A 17,903-nucleotide genomic window follows, 5' to 3' on the forward strand; every position below is an offset into this window, starting at 1 on the left:
TAAGTAAAGATGATTGTATGAGTTGTTGAGGATAATGGTGAAAGTGCTGGGTATGTTATGAGCCGGATAGCTGTGATAAGTATTGAATTATGGCTGAGTATGTATATGTATATGATTAATGATTAAATGATTATGATTGATTGAGGAAACTTGAACAAGTGGTGAGTATGCCGGAGATGCATATATGATTAAGAATGAATGTGGTAAATGAATAATGATAGAAAATGTTGAAAGTGAATATGCTTGTGTTTTCTCTCTAGTTGTAAGGGTGACAGGGCACCAATACCCTCTAATGGTGATAGAGCACAGATACCCTCTAATGGTCTCAGGGCACAGATTCCCTCTAATGGTAATAAGGCGCAACAGAGAGACTGTGTCCGGGTAGTAGGCAGTGGCGTTGTCCACTTGCTCTGGGTATGAGATGGTGAAGGAGAATTATGATAAATGAGTGATAATCCCCATTTTTAGGGTTTATCTTGTGCTTAATTTAGTAGATTTTATTCATTATTCTCACACTTATGCATATAATTCGCATGTTTTACATTTTCCTTCCTAATTTTATACTATGATTGAAAACATGCTTCTTTGGCCTTAATTTTGCTAATTTTAATTCTTCCTTATTACCATTCGATGTCGTGATAGGTTTGCTGAGTGTTTTCAGGGTTTATAGGGTAGGAATGGCTTAGAGGATGGAAAGGAAGCATGCAAAAGTGGAAGCAACACAAGAAATTGAGGTTTTGGAAAGGTGGCAGCGACGCGCACGCGTGGTATTACGCGTACGCGTGAATGGCGCAAGATACAAGTGATGCGTATGCGTGGGACGACGCGTACGCGTGACCTAATTTTTTATTCAGCGACGCGTACACGTGAGCGACGGATACGCGTGACAAAGCGTCACGTGCTGCAGATATCAGAATTCGCTGGGGGCGATTTCTGGGCTTCTTTTTTACCCAGTTTCAGGCCCGAAAATCCAGATTAGTGGCTACAGAGTGGAGCTGGATGGAGGAATCATTCATTCACTTATCATTATACAACATTAGTGAGGTTATAGATGTAGTTTTCTAGAGAGATGCTCTCTCCTCTCTATAGGTTTTAGGGTTTCTTTTAGTTTTAATTCTCATCAAATTCAGGTTTTTCATATTGCTTTAATTTAGTTTCTCTTCTTCATTTTATTATTCTAGAATCTTAGTTTATCTTCTCTTGTTGGTTTGTTTATTTCCCCAATTTAGTTTATGAACTCTTCATGTTTTATTTAATTTCTTATTAATGCAAGTTGAGGTATTTTATGTTTATTGCTTCTTTTCTTCAATTGTTATTATTGTCTTGCAATTGGGTATCTTAGATTTTATTATCTCTTATTAGTTCTCTATGCTTTTATTTTGTGCCTTCCAAGTGTTTGATAAAATGCTTGGAAGGGTTTTAATTTAGATTTTTATGTTCTTAACTTGGATTAATTGTTTAGAGACTCTTGAGTTATCAAAAGTCTTTTGTTGATTGGTAATTGAGACTTGCTAGTTGGTTTAGGCTTCACTAAATCTAGTATTTGATTAGGATTTGTGAACCTAAGTTGATTTTACTCACTTGACTTACCTTCATTCTTAGAGGTTAACTAAGTGAAAGCAAAAGGCAATTACCATCACGATTGATGATGATAATGAAGATAGGACTTCTAATTATCAATCCTTGCTAAGAGCTTTCTTAGTTATTAATTTATTTTCTTGCTATTTTACTTTCTTGTTTCTTATTTCAAAAACCAAAAAAAAATATACTTTCCCATAACCAATAATAACTACACTTCCCTGCGATTCCTTGAGAGACGACCCGAGGTTTAATACTTCGGTTTACTTTTATTGAGTTTGTATTTGTGACAAACAATTTAAACATTAACTGAGGATTAATTGTCGGTTTAGAACTATACTTGCAACGTAATATTTTTGTGAAATGCTTTACCGACAATTTTCCTCCATCAATTTTTGGCGCCGTTGCCGGAGAATTGCAAACGTGTGCCTTATTATTGGTTATTGTACATATTTGCCTTTTGCTTATTTGTTAGTTTTTGTTAGTCTTAGGACTTTGTTGCTTATTTTTATTAGTTTTTGTTTTTATTTGTTACTATGAATTCTCACCCCTTTGGCTATGAGTTTGGTTACAATTATGTTGTAGGAAGTGGAGATTACAATGAAGGCTTGCATCAAGGATGGGACAATCAAAGATGGAAGGAGCCACAAGGATTTGATCAACCCTCTTGGCAACAACACCCTACAATGTACTATGAGCAACAACCATTCCATGATGCATACCAAGATAATAGTTATGGTGGACCTCTTCATGACAATTAACACCCACCACAATATACCTATGAACCCCCTCCTCAATATAGCCCACAACCATACTCACAAGCCTCATTCTACCAAACACCCCCATATGACCCTAATCCTTACCCATCATACCAAGAGCCTTATGAGACATACGAGCCATACTTAGAACCACCCCCATCCCAACACAATTACTCCCAAGAACTACCACCTCAATATACACCATCTCTATATCCTTATCAAGATGAACCACCTTCTTATCATGAACCCTTCCTCCCAAGTAATGAATCCTCATATCCACCCTAATCTCCAATGGATGACACTCTTGGTGTTCTTCTTCAAGATCAAAGAGAGATGCAACGGACGACACTAGAGTTCATAGCTACCTTGACCGATGTAGTGGATAATTTAGCTTCACTGCATTTCAACACTCAAGGAACTCCCACAGCTACATGTGGAGAATCTAATGAAGAACATAGTATGAAGGAGATATTGGAAACTCCGGTGTAAAATGAGGGATGTTACTTTGTGTTAGAACAATTGGAAGAAGCTATGATTATCAAAGAAGAGGAAGAAGTGGTTGAAGACTTAGGAGATGCTGAACCTCCATGGGAATCTAGAGTTACAGAGTATTCCTCCAAGAAGATTGAATTTGATGTTGAGGAGGCTAGTGCACAACCTTCAAAGCATGTTCCCTATGAAGAATTGGATAGAATAGATCAAGAAGCAAGTTCCCTTAGTGATGATGATCAAGAATCAAGCCCTCCTAGTAATGAATTTGCATCCGCAAATGAACTCCTTGAGTTTGAAGAACCTTCTCCCGATGCAATTGAAAGCAACGTTGAGGTAGATTTTTCTCAACCTCATATTTATAATTTGAGTGATGGAGAAGAGTTGGATGAATTTGGTGAGGAAGAGCTTGAAGCTGAAGAATCTTTTCAAAAAGTGGAAGTCTTTCGAAAAGGTTGGATAGGAGTTGAATATGCTTTGTCAAGAACGTTGGAGACTTCTCTACCCAGGATGCCGTCTACTCTTTCATTTGAGTGGGTAAAACTTATCTCTATTAGCTTTATTGTCCCACTTGAGTATGGTATGCTTGAAACGGATGGCCAACTTAGGAGGCTTTGTGGAATGAAGCGTAAGAGAAGGATGTTCAGTGGTTGGAGTTACAATTCAAGACTCATCAAGGTTGATATTTCAAGAGCTAGATGCAAGGGTTGGGCTAGTGATCAATTGGTGGGGTCTAAAAGAAAAGTTTGGTACTTCATTGAGAATTCAGATTGCTTGTCACTCGGTTGGAACAATGATGATCCACTTAAAGACAGGTGTAGAAACAAGATTTGGGATCTAGGCATACAAGAGGATCAACTTTGGGAGCTCAAAATTTGTGAAGAACTTCATCAAGGCCTGGTGAATTCACTTAGAAATGTTGGCGCTTACTGGAAGTCCAAGCGTTGGTGGAAGTTTCAAGATGAGTTCAAGCAAAGCCACCATGACAAGGAGCTCATCAAATGTCCAACTTAAGGACTTTAACTAAAAGTGCTAAGTGGGAAACATCCCACCTAGGTAAATTCTTTCAATTTTTCTTTTTATTTCTATTGGTAATAGGTTAATTTTTTATTTTTTAGTTATGTTTATTTAGTTTAAAGTGTGATTTTACTGGTTTAATCATGTTTGCCATTAATTTAATAGTTGGTATATTTCAAAAAAGGGGGGGTGTGACACGTACGCGAGACCCACGCGTACGCGTCGATGCAAATTTCGCTCTCTAGTAAAAAGTTACAGAGAGTTGGGCTGAAACCGCTGGGAGGGGTGCCAGGTGAACAACCTACCCCACGCGTGCGCGTCGCCAACGCGCACACATCATTTTCAATTCTGGCCTCCCACGCGTGGGCGTGACCGACGCGTATGCGTCGTACAAAAATGCAACCCCAATGAAAAAGTTACAGAGAGTTGCGCGAGAAGTGTGCCAAAACTGTGTGTTTAGCACAATTTTCATCCACGCGTACACTGTGCATTCTCTCCCTTCATGGGTTTGCGTCAATGACGCTTACGCGTCGATTTTTCTTTTGTCCACCCACGCGCACGCGTCGCTACGCGTAGATTTGAACTCGCTAATACCCCAGACGTGCAAGCCCTAGCAAGTCACGTCAATCATCCCCTTCCATCTCCAACGTTCCATTTCCCTTCTCCCTCCAAAACCCAAACCCACCATAGCTATCCTCAAGCTTCTGCAACCACCACTGGCCACCAGTCCGGCGACCCTGAACCGCCGCCGATTGTCATCTTTCTTCCCTTTTTCTTCTTCTTCTTCTTCCCTCTTTCCTCCCTTCTCAGCCGTTCACCTTCCCGCCTTCAACCAGCACCGCCGTAGTCTTCCACTGCCACCGGCGAACCACCATCCACCACCAACTCCTTTCTTCCTCCATTTCTCTTCCATCTTCCACCTCTTTCCCAGAACAGAACCCTGGTGTGTGCCCTACTTTGCAACCGTTCTCCTCTGCTGCGTTGCCTCATCACCACCGTGCTAGCACCACCGTGAACCGTCCCGGCACTGCTGTGCTTTCCATTCTCTCTCGCCACCTCCATTCCTCTATTTCTGCTTCTCCCCAGGTTCTGGTTCAACCTATTTTAACCTCTGCTTCTGTTTTTAAAATTTCCTTTGATTCAATTTCATGTTAGTGTTAGTTGATTAGGTTAGCTTAGTTGAATTAGGTGGTTAGGTAGTTAAATGATTTTGTAGTGGATTTAGGTTTGAACTCTGATGTTTATTCTATCTGAAATTGGTTTTATTGTGCTGGTAATGACTTGCCCTGTGCTAATTTAGTTTCCTGCTTCTGCAATTTCTGTTTTACTTTGAATCAATTACTGTTATTTCTTGCTGCTGTGCCTTGCTTTGTTTAATGACGATGATATTGATGTTCTGTGATTTTTACATGTTGCTGTTGCTGCCAATTTTGGGTACTATTGCTGTTTACTGTTGTTCTAATTCATAATGCCAATTCATATGAATTTATTGTGTTTAGCTCTTGTTTAATTATAACTTAGGTTGATTTGGATTGAAATGGCTGCTCTGATGCATATGTACCTTAGTTCATATGACATTTTGATTGTTGATTTTGTTTGAATTGTTTTGAGTTCATATGGGCTGAGTTTTGCTGCTTGTTTGTATCTGGGACGTTCAATTTACTATCGGAATGCTGCCAAAATTTTCTGAAAAACCTAAGTTATAATTAAACAAGAGCTAAACACAATAAATTCATATGAATTGGCACGTTGAACGCCCACCATAGCTCTTGTTTAGCTAAACACAATAAATTCATATGAATTGTTCAGCGCCCAGCTGTTGCTTCTTTCTGGCGTTGAACGCCAGGAACTCCTTTGTCACTGGGCGTTTTTCTGAGCGCCTAGGACGCTGTAAATCTGGCGTTAAACGCCCAGAAGGAGCTTCTTTCTGGCGTTCAACGCCCAGAAGATGCTTCTTTCTGGCGTTTAACGCCCAGATGGCTATCCTTACTGGTGTTCAACGCCTAGTGGATGCTTCTTTTGGGCGTTGAATGCCCAAAACAGATTTTACTGGCGTCTTCTTGCCAGTGAGCTCTTTTTCTCTGTTTTGTGTGCAGAATCCTTCTGTAACCCTGTGAACTTATACAATTGACTCTTTACCTTAGTATCAGTGAACTTTATATAAACAAATAAAATTAAGAATAGGGCAAAATGCTTAGAGGAAGTGATGCCCCATGGCTGGGTTGCCTCCCAGCAAGCGCTTCTTTATTGTCTTTAGCTGGACCTTGCTGAGCTTTTAATCTAGCTTCAGCCTTGAGCACTCTTACTCAACATTGCCTTCAAGATAGTGCTTGATTCTCTGTCCATTAACAATGAACTTCTTGTCAGAATCAATATCTTGAAGCTCCACATAACCATATGGTGATACACTTGTAATCACATATGGTCCCCTCCACCAGGACTTTAGTTTCCCGGGGAATAGCCTGAGCCTAGAGTTAAACAACAGAACCTTTTGTCCTGGTTCAAAGATTCTAGATGACAGCTTTCTGTCATGCCACTTTTTTTATTTTTCTTTATACAGCTTGACATTTTCGAAAGCAGTGAATCTGAATTCCTCTAGCTCATTTAGCTGGAGCAATCTTTTTTCTCCAGCTAATTTGGCATCAAAGTTTAGGAATCTGGTTGCCCAGTAGGCTTTATGTTCCAGTTCCACGGGCAGGTGGCATGCCTTACCATACACAAGTTGGTATGGAGAGGTCCCTATAGGAGTCTTGAATGCTGTTCTGTAAGCCCACAGAGCATCATCCAAGCTTCATGCCCAATCCTTTCTACGGGTACTTACAGTCCATTCCAGGATTCTTTTTAGTTCTCTGTTAGAGACTTCAGCTTGCCCATTTATCTGTGGATGATATGGAGTCGCCACCTTGTGGCGAATCCCATACCGGACCATGGCAGAGTAAAGCTGTTTGTTGCAGAAGTGAGTGCCCCATCACTGATTAGTACCCTGGGGACACCAAACATGCTGAATATATATTTCTGGAGGAATTTCAGCACTGCTTTAGTATCATTGGTGGGTGTGGCAATGGCCTCAACCCATTTTGATACATAGTCAACTGCCACCAGAATATAAGTGTTTGAGTATGATGGTGGGAAAGGCCCCATGAAATCAATGCCCTATACATCAAACAACTCAATCTCCAAGATTCCTTGTTGAGGCATGGCGTAACTGTGAGGCAAATTACCAGCTCTCTAGCAATTGTCACAGTTATGTACAAACTCTCGGGAATCTCTGTAGAGTGTAGGCCAGTAGAAGCCACATTGGAGGACCTTGGTGGCTGTTCGCTCACCTCCGAAATGACCTCTATATTGTGACCCATGGCAATACCATAAGATCCTTTATGCTTCTTCTTTAGGCACACACTTACGGATTATGCCATCTGCACATCTCTTAAAGAGATAGGGTTCATCCCACAAAGTAGTACTTTGCATCAGTAATTAGTTTTTTCTTTTGTTGCCTGCTGTACTCCTTGGGAATGAACCTTGCAGCTTTGTAGTTTGCAATGTCTGCAAACCATGATATTTCCTGAATGGTAAACAAATGCTCATCCGGAAAGGTCTCAGAGATTTCAAGAGAGGGGAATGACGTCCCTTTTATTGGCTCTATCCGGGACAGATGATCAGCCACTTGGTTCTCTGTCCCTTTTCTGTCTCTTATTTCTATATCAAACTCTTGCAGAAGCAACACCCATCTTATGAGTCTGGGTTTTGAATCCTGCTTTGTGAGTAGATATTTGAGAGCAGCATGGTCAGTATACACAATCACCTTTGATCCTACCAAGTATGATCTAAACTTGTCAATGGCATAAACCACTGCAAGCAATTCTTTTTCTGTGGTTGTGTAATTTTTCTGGGCATCATTTAAAACGCGGCTAGCATAATAAATGACATGCAGAAGCTTGTCATGCCTCTGCCCCAGTACTGCACCAATGGCGTGATCACTGGCATCACACATTAGCTCAAATAGTAATGTCCAGTCTGGTGCAGAAATAACTGGTGCTGTGACCAGCTTGGCTTTCAGCGTTTCAAACGCCTTCAGACACTCTGTGTCAAACACAAATGGCGTGTCAGCAGCTAGCAGATTGCTCAGAGTTTTTGCGATTTTTGAAAAATCCTTTATAAACCTCCTATAGAATCCTGCATGCCCCAGAAAGCTTCTAATTGCCTTAACATTGGCAGGTGGTGGTAATTTTTCAATTACCTCTATTTTTGCTTGATCCACCTCTATTCCCTTGTTTGAAATTTTATGCCCAAGGACAATCCCTTCAGTCACTATAAAGTGACATTTTTCCCAATTTAAAACCAGGTTGGTCTCTTGGCATCTTTTCAGAACTAGTTTCAGGTGATCAAGACAGGAGCTGAATGAGTCTCCATATACTGAGAAGTCATCCATGAAGACTTCCAGAAATTTTTCCACCATATCAGAGAAAATAGAGAGCATGCATCTCTGGAAGGTTGCAGGCGCATTACACAGCCCAAATGGCATCCTTCTATAAGCAAACACTCCAGATGGACATGTGAATGTTGTTTTCTCTTGATCTTGGGGATCTACTGCAATCTGGTTATAGCCTGAGTAGCCATCCAAAAAGTAGTAATAATCATGACCTGCCAGTCTTTCTAGCATCTGGTCTATGAATGGTAAAGGAAAATGATCCTTTCTGGTGGCTGTATTGAGCCTTCTGTAGTCAATACACATGCGCCACCCTGTAACTGTTCTTGTAGGAACCAGTTCATTCTTTTCATTATGAACCACTGTCATGCCTCCTTTTTTGGGGACAACTTGGACAGGGCTCACCCAGGGACTGTCAGAAATAGGATAAATAATCCCAGCCTCCAGTAATTTGGTGACCTCTTTCTGCACCACTTCCTTCATGGCTGGATTTAGCCGCCTCTGTGGTTGAACCACTGGTTTAGCATTATCCTCCAATAAAATTTTGTGCATGCATCTAGCTGGGCTTATGCCCTTAAGGTCACCTATGGACCACCCAAGAGCTGTCTTGTGTGTCCTTAGCACTTGAATAAGTGCTTCCTCTTCCTGTGGATTCAAGGCAGAGCTTATGATCACTGGAAAAGTGTCACCTTCTCCCAGAAATGCATATTTCAGGGATGGTGGTAATGGTTTGAGCTCGGGTTTAGGAGGTTTTTCCTCTTCCAGAGGAAATTTCAGAGGCTCTTTCCTTTCCTCTGAATCCTCCAAATCAGGCTGAACATCTTTAAAGATGTCTTCCAACTCTGATTCGAGACTCGCAGCCATGTTGATCTCTTCTACCAAGGAGTCAATAAGATCAACTTTCATGCAGTCTTTTGATGTGTCTGGATGCTGCATGGCTTTGACAGCATTCAACTTAAACTCATCATCATTGACTCTCAGGGTTATTTCCCCCTGTTGGACATCAATGAGAGTTCGTCCAGTTGCTAGGAAGGGTCTTCCTAGAATGAGAGTAGCACTCTTGTGCTCCTCCATTTCCAGCACTACAAAGTCAGTGGGAAAGGCGAATGGCCCAACTCTGACAATCATGTCTTCAATCACGCCTGATGGGTATTTAATGGAGCCATCAGCAAGTTGGAGACACATCCGGGTTGGTTTAACTTCTTCAGTTAAACCAAGCTTTCTGATAGTGGATGCAGGTATTAGGTTGATGGTTGCCCCAAGATCACATAAAGCTGTCTTGGTGCAATTACCTTCTAATGTGCATGGTATCAGAAAACTCCCAGGGTCTTTAAGCTTTTCAGGAAAGCTTTTCAGAATGACTGCACTACATTCTTCAGTGAGGAGAACTCTTTCAGTTTCTCTCCAATCCTTTTTATGACTCAAGATCTCTTTCATGAACTTGGCATAAGAAGATATTTGCTCAAGTGCCTCTGCAAATGGAATCTTTATTTCAAGAGTCCTGAGATAATCTGCAAAGCGAGCAAATTGCTTATCCTGCTCCTCTTGGCGGAGTTTTTGAGGATAAGGTATCTTGGCTTTATATTCCTCAACCTTAGCTGCTGTAAGTTTATTTCCTACAGAAGTGGTTGAAGAAGCCTTTTTAGATGGGTTGTCATCAGCACATGTGTGTGTCTGATCCCTCACTGGCAATTGAGTGCCAGAGTTAGAAGCTGGAGTGACGTTAGACGCCAGCTCCTCATCTGTTCCTGGCGTTTGAACGCCAGAACTGTGCTTCTTTTGGGCGTTCAACGCCAGATCCTTGCTTGTTTCTGGCGTTGAACGCCAGTCCTGAGCATAGTCTGGCCGTTCAGTGCCAGCCTTCCACCCAACTTCTGGCGTTTTGGTGCCAGAATTATTTTTCCCTGGGCTCTTACTGTCCTCAGATGGATTTTGGATGGTTTGCTCATTTCTTGGTTTCCTGCTGCCTTGAAGTGGGGTATTTAACGCCTTCCCACTTCTTAATTGAACTGCTTGGCATTCTTCTGTTATTTGTTTTGACAGCTGCTGCTTTGTTTGCTTTATTTGTACTTCCATGTTTATATTAGCCATCCTTGTCTCTTGTAGTTTATCCTTGAATTCAGCTAACTGCTTTGTTAGAAAATCCAATTGCTGATTGAATTCAGCAGCTTGCTCTGCAGGACTGAGTTCAGCAGTTACTGTTTTAGCCTCTTCTTTCATGGAAGGGTCACTGCTTAGGTACAGATGCTGATTTCTAGCAACTGTATCAATGAGCTCTTGAGTTTCTTCAATTGTCTTCCTCATGTGGATAGATCCACCAGCTGAGTAATCTAGAGAGATCTGAGCTCTTTCTGTAAGCCCATAATAGAAGATGTCTAACTGGACCCACTCTGAAAATATTTCAGAGGGGCATTTTCGTAGCATCTCTCTGTATCTCTCCCAGGCATCATAAAGAGATTCATTATCTCCTTGTTTAAAGCCTTGGATGTCCAGCCTTAGCTGTGTCATCCGTTTTGGAGGAAAGTATTGATTCAGGAATTTTTCTGTCAGCTGTTTCCATGTCCTTATGCTAGCCTTAGGTTGGTTATTTAACCACCTCTTAGCTTGGTCTTTTACAGCAAATGGGAACAGTAATAATCTGTAGACATCCTGATCTACTTCCTTATCATGTACTGTGTCAGCAATTTGTAAAAACTGTGCCAGAAACTCTGTAGGTTCTTCCTGTGGAAGACCGAAATACTGGCAGCTTTGCTGCACCATGATAATGAGCTGAGGATTCAACTCAAAGGTACTGACTCCAATGGAGGGTATGCAGATACTACTCCCATATGAAGTGGTAGAGGGGTTAGCATATGACACCAGAGTCCTCCTGGACTGTTCATTTCCACTTAGATCCATGATGGAGAAAGGGAGATGATGTAAAATAAAAAAAAATATTTTTATTTATTTATTTATTTATTTATTTATTTTGAGAATAAAATAAATTAAAATAAAATAAATAAAAATAGGTGAAGATTTTCGAAAAAATAAGGAGAGAGAAAGTGGTCAGGAAGTTTTGAAAAAGATATGATTTGAAAAAGATTTGAAATTTAAAAAAAAAGCTGAATTTTAAAAATAAATTTCGAAAATTTGTTTTAAAAATAGAGAGAAAAGATATTTTTGAGTTTAAAGAGGAAAGAGAGAAACACTAAGATAGCACAAGATTTAAAATTTTTAGCTCTAGTGCTCCTTGTTTTCGAAAATTTTGGAGGAAAAACACCAAGGAACACCAAACTTAAAAATTTTAAGATCAAGACACAAGGAAAACTCAAGAACACTTTGAAGACTCACAAGAACACAAGAACATGAAGAAAGAACACCAAACTTAAAATTTTTAGAAAACCAAAATAAAATTTTCGAAAAACAAAGGAAAATCAACAAGAAAACACCAAACTTAAAGTTTGGCACGAGATTTAATAGAAAAATTATTTTTGAAAATTTTTTGAAAAGAACATAAAAGACTCTGACCCAAAAGACAAAAATTTCCTAATCTAAGCAACAAGATTCACCGTCAGTTGTTCAAACTCAAACAATCCCCGGCAACGGCGCCAAAAACTTGGTGCACGAATTGTAAATCACACTTTTTACAACTCGTACCACTAACCAGCAAGTGCACTGGGTCGTCCAAGTAATACCTTACGTGAGTAAGGGTCGATCCCACGGAGATTGTTGGCTTGAAGCAATCTATGGTTATCTTGTAACTCTTAGTCAGGAAAACAATAAAATAATTCACTTATCAAATTTGATTGCAAGGAATAAAAGGGCAGAACACAAATGATACTTGTATGCAATGATGGAGAATATGTTGGAGTTTTGGAGATGCTTGTCTTCTGAAATTCTGCTTTCCTCTGTTTTCTGATTCACGCACGCACGTCCTCCTATGGCAAGCTGTGTGTTGGTGGATCACCGTTGTCAATGGCTACCATCCATCCTTCCAGTGAAAAGGGTCCAGATGCGCTGTCATCGCACGGCTAATCATCTGCAGGTTCTCAATCGTACCGGAATAGGATTTACTATCCTTTTGCGTCTATCACTACGCCCAGCACTCGCGAGTTTGAAGCTCGTCACAGTCATTCAATCCCTGAATCCTACTCGGAATACCACAGACAAGGTTTAGACTTTCCGGATTCTCTTGAATGCTGCCATCAATCTAGCTTATACCACGAAGATTCTGATTAAGAGATCTAAGAGATATTCATTCATTCTACGGTGGAACGTAAGTGGTTGTCAGGCACGCGTTCATGGAGGAATGATGACGATTGTCACGTTCATCACATTCATATTGAAGTGCAAATGGATATCTTAGATAGGAACACGCATGTTTGAATGGAAAACAGAAATACTTGCATTAATTCATCGAGACACAGCAGAGCTCCTCACCCCCAACAATGGAGTTTAGAGACTCATGCCATCAAAAGGTACAAAGTTCAGATCTAAAAATGTCATGAGGTATAAGACAAGTCTCTAAAAGTTGTTTAAATACTAGACTAGTAAACTAGGTTTACAAAAAATGAGTAAACTAAGATGGATAGTGTAGAAATCTACTTCTGGGGCCCACTTGGTGTGTGCTGGGGCTGAGACTTAAGCTAATCACGTGCATAAGGCTGTTTTGGGTGTTCAACGCCAGCTTTGGATCCTTTTCTGGCGTTGAACTCCAACTTGCAACTTGTTTCTGGCGCTGGACGCCAGACTGCAACATGAAACTGGCATTGAATGCCAGTTTACGTCGTCTATCCTTGAGCAAAGTATGGACTATTATATATTTCTGGAAAGCCCTGAATGTCTACTTTCCAATGCAATTGGAAGCGCTCTATTTGGACTTTTGTAGCTCCAGAAATTCCATTCCGAGTGCAGAGAGGTCAAAATCCTACAGCATCAGCAGTCCTTTTTCAGCCTGAATCAGATTTTTGCTCAGCTCCCTCAATTTCAGCCAGAAAATACCTGAAATCACAGAAAAACACACGAACTCATAGTAAAGTCCAGAAATATGAATTTTTCCTAGAAACTAATGAAAATAAACTAAAAACTAACGAAAACATACTAAAAACTATATGAAATTAACCCCAAAAAGCGTATAAAATATCCGCTCATCAAACACCAAACTTAAATTTTTGCTTGTCCCCAAGCAACTGAAAATCAAATAGGATAAAAAGAAGAGAATATACTATAAATTCCAAAATATCAATGAAACTTATCTCCAATTAGATGAGCGGGACTAGTAGCTTTTTGCCTCTGAATAGTTTTGGCATCTCACTTTATCCATTGAAGTTCAGAATGATTGGCATCTATAGGAACTCAGAATTCAGATAGTGTTATTGATTCTCCTAGTTCAGTATGTTGATTCTTGAACACAACTACTTTATGAGTATTGGACGTGGCCCTAAGCACTTTGTTTTCCAGTATTACCACCGGATACATAAATGCCACAGACACATAACTGAGTGAACCTTTTCAGATTGTGACTCAGTTTTGCTAGAATCCCCAATTAGAGGTGTCCAGGGTTCTTAAGCACACTCTTCTTTTTGCCTTGGACCTCGACTTTAACCGCTCAGTCTCAAGTTTTCACTTGACACCTTCACGCTACAAGCACATGGTTAAAGACAGCTTGGTTTAGCCACTTAGGCCAGGATTTTATTCCTTTAGGCCCTCCTATCCATTGATGCTCAAAGCCTTGGATCATTTTTACCCTTGCCTTTTGGTTTTAAGGGCTATTGGCTTTTTTCTCTTGCCTTTTGGTTTAAAGAGCTTTTGGCTTTTTCTGCTTGCTTTTTCTTTTTCTTTTTTTTTCGCCATTTTTCTTTTCTTTTTTTTTCGTAAGCTTTTGTATTCACTGCTTTTTCTTGCTTCAAGAATCATTTTTATGATTTTTCAGATTATCAAATAACATGTCTCCTTTTTCATCATTCTTTCAAGAGCCAACATATTTAACATTCATAAACAACAAATTCAAAAGACATATGCACTGTTCAAGCATTCATTCAGAAAAACAGAAAGTATTGTCACCACATCAAAATAATTAAACTAATTTCAATGATGAATTCGAAATCATGTACTTCTTGTTCTTTTGTAATTAAAGCATTTTTCCTTTAAGAGAGGTGATGGATTCATAGGACATTCATAGCTTTAAGACATAGACACTTAAATACTAATGATCATATAGTAAAGACACAAACATAAATAAAACGTAAAGCATAGTAAACGAAAAACAGAGAAATAAGAACAAGGAGATTAAGGAACGGGTCCACCTTAGTGAGGGTGATGTCTTCCTCTTCTTGAAGAACCAATGGTGCTTTTGAGCTCCTCTATGTCTCTTCCTTGTCTTTGTTGCTCCTCCCTCATAGCTCTTTGATCTTCTCTAATCTCATGGAGAATGATGGAGTGCTCTTGGTGCTCCATCCTTAGTTGTCCCATGTTGGAGCTTAATTCTCCTAGGGAGGTGTTGATTTGTTCCCAATAGTTCCGTGGAGGGAAGTGCATCCCCTGAGGCATCTCAGGGATTTCATGGTGAGGAATTTCCTCATGCTCTTGTTGAGGTCCATGATCTCTTGTTTGCTCCATCCTTTTCTTAGTGATGAGCTTTTGAGATGAATCTCTCCATCTCTCATGACTCAGAGGTGGAAGCTTTTGCCTTTTCTTTCCTCTTTCTAGAGATTTCTCTGGCCTTAGGTGTCATTAATGGTTATGGAAAAACAAAAGCAATGCTTTTACCACACCAAACTTAAAATGTTTGCTCGTCCCCGAGCAAAAGAAGAAAGAAAGAAGGAGTAATGGTTTTGGAGGAGTAATGGAGGTGATTGGTGGAGGTTATTTGGGGAAGAGTGTTATGAAAAGGTGTGAAGAGGAGAGAAGAAGAGGTGGGGTAGGTGGGGATCCTCTGGGGTCCACAGATACTGAGGGGATCCTGTGGGATCCACAGATCCAGTGAGGTCAAGGACTTAACATCCCTGCTCCAATTAGGCATGCAAAACGCCCTTTGTATGTAATACTAGCGTTTAACGCCAGACTGCTGCCTGTTTTTGGCGTTAAACGCCCAAATGTAGCCTGTTTCTGGCGTTTAACGCCACTTCCATGCTCTGTTCTGGCGTTAAACGCCAGTCTGGTGCTTGTTTCTGGCGTTTAACTCCAGCTTGATGCTTCTTTCTAGCGTTAAATGCCAGTTTGATGCTTCTTACTGGCGTTTAAACGCCAGTAAGTTCTTCCTCCAGGGTGAGCTGTTTTTAAAGCTATTTTTCATTTTGTTTTTGATTTTTCAGTAGTTTTTGTGACTCCACATGATCATCAACCTAAAAAAAACATAAAATAACAATAGAAAATAAATAGATATAACTGAGTAACATTGGGTTGCCTCCCAACAAGCGCTTCTTTAATGTCAATAACTTGACAATGAGCTCTCATGGAGCCTCACAGATGTTCAGAGCATTGTTGGGACCTCCCAACAACAAACTTAGAGTTTGAATATAGGGGTTCAACACCAAACTTAGAGTTTGACTGTGGGGGCTTTGGTTGACTCTGCAGTGAGAGAAGCTTTTCATGCTTCCTCTCCATGGTTACAGAAAGAGATCCTTGGGTCTTAAATACAAGGTAGTCCTCATTCAGTTTAAGGACCAACTCTCCTCTGTCCACATCAATCACAGCTCTTGCTGTGGCTATGAAGGGTCTTCCAAGGATGATGGATTCATCCTCATCCTTCCCAGTGTCTAGGATTATGAAATCAGCAGGGATGTAAAGGCCTTCAACCTTTACTAACACGTCCTCTACTTGTCCATAAGCCTATTTTCTTGAGTTATCCGCCATTTCTAATGAGATTCTGGCAGCTTGCACCTCAAAGATCCCAAGTTTCTCCATTACAGAGAGTGGCATTAAGTTTATTCCTGACCTTAGGTCACACAGAGCCTTCTCAAAAGGTCATGGTGCCTATGTTATAGGGAATTAGGAATTTACTAGGATCCTGTTTCTTTTGAGGTAATTTATGCCTATCCAATGCATTCAGTTCATTGGTAAGCAAGGGAGGTTCATCTTCCTAAGTCTCATTACCAAATAATTTGGCATTCATCTTCATAATTGCTCCTAAATATTGAGCAACTTGCTCTTCAGTAATGTCTTCATCTTCTTCAGAAGATGAACAGTCATCAGAGCTCATGAATGGTAAAAAGAGGTTCAATTGAATCTCTATGGTCTCTAGATGAGCCTCAGATTCCTTTGGTTCCTCAAAGAAAAACTCCTTGTTGGTCACTGAACGTCCCAGGAGGTCTTCCTCACTAGGATTCACGTCCTCCTCCTCCTCTTTGGGTTCGGCCACACCAAGTAAGGTAATGGCCTTGTACTCTCTTTTTGGATTCTCTTCTGTATTACTTGGAAGAGTACTAGGAGGGGTTTCAGTGACTCTTTTACTCAGCTGGCCCACTTGTGCCTCCAAATTTCTAATGGAGGACCTTGTTTCATTCATGAAACTTAAAGTGGCCTTAGATAGATCAGAGACTATATTTGCTAAGCTAGATGGATTCTGCTCAGAATTCTCTGTCTGTTGCTGAGTGGATGATGGAAAAGGCTTGCTATTGCTAAACCTGTTTCTTCCACCATTATTAAAGCCTTGTTGAGGGTTTTGTTGATCCTTCCATGAGAAATTTGGATGATTTCTCCATGAGGGATTATAGGTATTTCCATAGGGTTCCCCCATGTAATTCACCTCTACCATTGCAGGGTTCTCAGGATCATAAGCTTCTTCTTCAGAAGATGCCTCTTGAGTACTGTTGGATGCAGCTTGCAATCCATTCAGACTGTGAGAAATCATATTGACTTGCTGAGTCAATATTTTATTCTGAGCTCAGGAACTCAATTTCAAGAACTCCCTTCCTCTGAGGCGTCCCATTACTCACAGGATTCCTTTCAGAAGTGTACATAAACTGATTATTTATAACCATGTCAATGAGTTCCTGAGCTTCTGCAGAAATTTTCTTTAGGTGAATGGATCCACCTGCAGAATGGTCCAATGACATCTTTGATAATTCAGACAGACCATCATAGAATATATCTAGGATGGTCTATTCTGAAAGCATGTCAGAAGGTCACTTTTTGGTCAGTTGCTTATATCTCTCCCAAGCTTCATAGAGGGATTCACCTTCTTTCTGTTTGAAGGTTTGAACATCCACTTTAAGCTTGCTAAGCTTTTGAGGAGGAAAGAACTTGGCTAAGAAAGCCGTGACCAGCTTATCCCAAGAGTTCAGGCTATCTTTAGGTTGAGAATCCAACCATATTCTAGCTCTGTCTCTTACAGCAAACGGGAAAAGCATAAGCCTGTAGACCTCGGAGTCAACCCCATTGGTCTTAACAGTATCACAGATCTGCAAGAATTTAGTTAAGAACTGAAACGGATCTTCTGATAGAAGTCCATGAAACTTGCAGTTATGTTGCATCAGAGAAACTAATTGAGGCTTTAGCTGAAAATTGTTTGCTCCAATGGCAGGTATTGAGATGCTTCTTCCATGTAAATTGGAATTTGGTGTAGTAAAGTCACCAAGCATCTTCCTTGCATTGTTATTATTTTCGGCCATGTCTCCTTCTTTTTCGAAAATTTCTGTCAGATTTTCTCCAGAGAG

General features: G+C 40.4%; 1 non-coding gene across 1 annotated transcript; it reads left to right on the forward strand.

Moving 5' to 3' along the window:
- Positions 1–17,357: 17,357 nt before the first annotated feature.
- LOC148581821 (small nucleolar RNA R71) lies at positions 17,358–17,465 on the forward strand. The gene has a single exon (XR_015899022.1). It is a non-coding gene; the product is annotated as a small nucleolar RNA R71 (small nucleolar RNA).
- The last annotated feature ends 438 nt before the right edge of the window (positions 17,466–17,903 follow it).

This window comes from Arachis ipaensis, chromosome B10 (assembly GCF_059453495.1).
Source record: "Arachis ipaensis isolate K30076 ecotype BB chromosome B10, ASM5945349v1, whole genome shotgun sequence".
Taxonomy (NCBI): Eukaryota; Viridiplantae; Streptophyta; class Magnoliopsida; order Fabales; family Fabaceae; genus Arachis; species Arachis ipaensis.